Genomic DNA, 3,488 nt, shown 5'->3' with positions numbered 1-3,488 from the left:
TACACTACATTCTTTATTATTAAACGAAGTAATTATCTGAACGTCAGTCTACATTAATCGACACATTCTTAGGAAATAGTGGGTTCACAGCGAATTATCAGAACTACTTCAGTAAGACAGTAATACCGTGCTTTACCTGGAAACCTAAAGCTGCACTAGTTATACATCACATATTAGCGCAAAAACTTGATATTTTGAGAACTCAATTGAAAATGTACACATAACGTATCAATCGTACTTACAGGTTGTGGTTCGGAGAGCTTGTTAGTCCAAATTAAGAAGATTAGAAGCCAACAACGATAAAAGCCCAGATTAGAGAAGCAGTCCTTGGTAAAATGACATGCACACAACAAAAGGTTGGAATTGTATTTCTGTGGTATCCTTGAACACAGCGTCTTCTCAGCATGATGTAAACACACTAACTAGCGGAAGTGTTTGTGGGCACTGGGCAGGTCAGATTCGTATTTCGCGGGCAGGTGGGGATTATGCAAATGTGTTACCCAGTGACGTAAACCGGTAACAGGCAAAAGATTCGAATATATGACGACTCGTTAAGGCGATTCAGAATCGACTCTCTCTTTTGAGAGACAATATATTTATCATGCACTTTTTTGATTAACAACTTTGCAGATTGTTTTTATTTAAGAATAGCTACATTATAAACTGCAAGAGATATTTTTTTAAAAACCCATATGACCTGCTCTTTAAGTGTTTGTATAGTTTGTTTTCTTTTGTTCATTTCTGGCACTAGTTTTGAGTGTTTTTTTGGCTAATCGGGCCATTAACTCTGACTGGAGAGATTTACTTTGGATTTTTTTTTTTTTCCAGACACAGAAATATTCCCAGTGAAGCGACTGAAATCCATGTGACACACTATTATAAAGATGGCGTTTATTAAAGAAGAGAGTGAAGATCTGAAGATTGAAGAAGCATTCAGAATCAAACAAGAAGATACTGAGGAACAAACAGGTTGGTTTTCATTCTCAAAGCTGAACTCAGTCAATTGATCCTTATTAAAATGTCCCACTCTACAGAATTATATTTTTCTTATGAGTGTCCTAATTAAAGCATTTATTTGAAATGGAGTGGGTCGTCTCATGTGGACAGACCAGGGATCGGCAACCTTTTGGGCATGAATTGCCATTTTTAATTTTTCTGGTTAACCACTGTGCCAATTAGGACTGCACGATATTGGAATAAACTCACATTGGGATATTTTGTTTATATGCAATATATATTGTGATATAAAAAATCACCAAATGACTTGAATAGCTTTATAATTAATGATTGGGGTGATTTTGTAGGCGAGTAAATCAGCACACAACCCTCTACGGACACCTTGGCAATTGAATCGCCATTGGCTAGTAAATGTTTTTGTTTACTCACCAGACTATATAATGTTTGTAAAATGGCACAGTTTTTTTTTTGATATTTGAAAGTACACTCTTAACATCAGTCAGTCAAGCATTATAATATTATAATCAAGTATTATGTAATGATAGAACTTTAGTAATTACAATTAAAACTTGATAACCATGTATGAATGCATATTAGTCATTTTAACTGAACTTAGGACTGGTGGTGGTGCTTTTTGGTCGTTCTTTCTGTAAAATAAAATGGGGAAAAAACTAACAAGAATACTGATAAGATAATAATACAAATTATACGAACAAGAACAATATAAAACGCACTAAGGATTAATGAGCTGCTGAATTCATGAATAATAATCAGGTTGTGTGCGTTTGCTCGAACTGATTTGCTGAAATCAAAACGGACGATAATAGGTGAGCACCAGCCAATGAGATTGCCGTTTGCGCATTAGTTCCGCCCACTACCGGAAAACCCGGCAGTTCTTAAAAGCTGAAGAATTCCAAAGGAACGCTGTTATTTTGACAGGAAAATACAACAAGTCCGCGGGGTCTTAAAAAGTATTAAAAGTTGATAAACCAATTTAGAGAAAATTAAGGCCCTTAATAAGTATTAAAAAGTCTTAAATTACATTTTCCAAGGTATTACATTTTGTATCGTCTTTTCATTATGTATATTTGTCCGAATAGTGGGGTTCTGTGTAGTTTATTTATGGAATCCCGCAAGATTTGACGTCTGGTGCACTGCTGCGTGATAGCACGGGGCTTGTTGATCCTGCTCTCGCTGAACTTCTGACCATTATCGCATGCTCCCATCCGCTCCTGCGATTTTTGTGTGCACTCCGGCAAACATTCTAATATTGTATATTATTTTCGCGCATCAGGGCGCCGCTATCAATATGTGGTGTATTTAAACCCCTTTTAAATGAGCGCTAGCAGTCGCAGTTCACTTTCACTTTCGATTTCGTGAATGAGCGCTTGCAGTCGTAGTTCACTTTCACTTTCGATTTCGCGATCGCGCGCGCACTGTGTAAAGGGAGCACATCTTACAATAAAAGATATTTATCAATGAGCTCGGGATCTGTTGAGAAGCAAATCCTCCAAACATCTTGTCAGTTATCTCTCCTTACTTTTGACAACGTGATCAGTCAAATCTGACTTCTGCAGCTCGTGTTGGATGCAGGGTTGGTTGTTGTTGTTGTTTTTTTCCACGAAATTGGGCTGCTTTTAAACTGTTGCCATGGGTTGATTTTCCCCAGTGGGTTAAATGTTTAAAATATTGCATTAATTACATTTGGTTGAAATGCTTTTGCATTCTACTGTACTAAAACTGTTTTGGGCCACACTAGTAGGAAGCATTTTGAAACTCAATTAATTAGACAGGCTTTTTGATTAATAAAATTTAATTTAACTATTAAAACAGAGTATCGAAAAAATGAAAATGGAAAAAAACTGAATTTGGAAATAAAACGGATTTCATATGGCCCTATAATTATAATACATTTTTTTGTGGTAATAAAAATAAGTGAACAATAGCCTTTAAAATGATTGCATAACAGTGACTGTAAAATATGTATTTTAGGAATGGAAATTACTTTTATATTTGGGACATGGTAATTGCGCAACTTTGGGCTGTTTTTTTATTACTGGCATGGGCTTGGGATGCACAATTAAAATGATGTAATAGTTGTGATCATTATTTTACCTTTCATGATCATTCAGACATGATCAGGTGCAATACTGACACTGTCAATTCTGTATCAAATCAAGCACTCCGTAATCACAGGTAAACTTTTTGATCAGTCAGATGTTTGTCATGAGAAGTGTTCCACAAAAGAGCTATGGTTTGCAGACAGTTATAAGAGTTGATGTTACAAATACATCTTTTGAATATACCGTGTGAACTCATTGTCTCGTTAGCTCGGAGAGCTTTATTTTCCCTCCTCAATAAGTTGTGTCAGTTGTTTTGTTTATTGGTCTAATTCTTGTTTCTTGGGTTGCATTGGTTAGTCACTCAATTAATTCTCTTGTGCTTCGTCCCGATATACATTAAGGTCTGTAGGATTTTTGATTTGCGCCATACTCTTTCTGCAGCTCTGAGCTTAGAACGATGCTCACGGA

At 36.1% G+C, this 3,488-nt stretch overlaps 1 long non-coding RNA gene across 1 annotated transcript in view; it reads right to left on the bottom strand.

Moving 5' to 3' along the window:
* The window catches only part of LOC107663247 (uncharacterized), a 14,394-nt gene that overhangs the window by 4,075 nt on the left and 6,831 nt on the right, over positions 1–3,488 (bottom strand). Inside the window, exon 2 of the long non-coding RNA XR_001631308.1 lies at positions 3,152–3,158. This is a non-coding gene — a long non-coding RNA (uncharacterized LOC107663247). The remainder of the gene's footprint in view (positions 1–3,151; positions 3,159–3,488) is intronic.

This window comes from Sinocyclocheilus anshuiensis, unplaced genomic scaffold (genome assembly GCF_001515605.1).
Source record: "Sinocyclocheilus anshuiensis isolate Anshui unplaced genomic scaffold, SAMN03320099.WGS_v1.1 scaffold2257, whole genome shotgun sequence".
Lineage (NCBI taxonomy): Eukaryota > Metazoa > Chordata > Actinopteri > Cypriniformes > Cyprinidae > Sinocyclocheilus > Sinocyclocheilus anshuiensis.
Note: the sequence above shows the minus strand (reverse complement) of the source record. Positions and strands in the feature narration are given on the sequence as shown.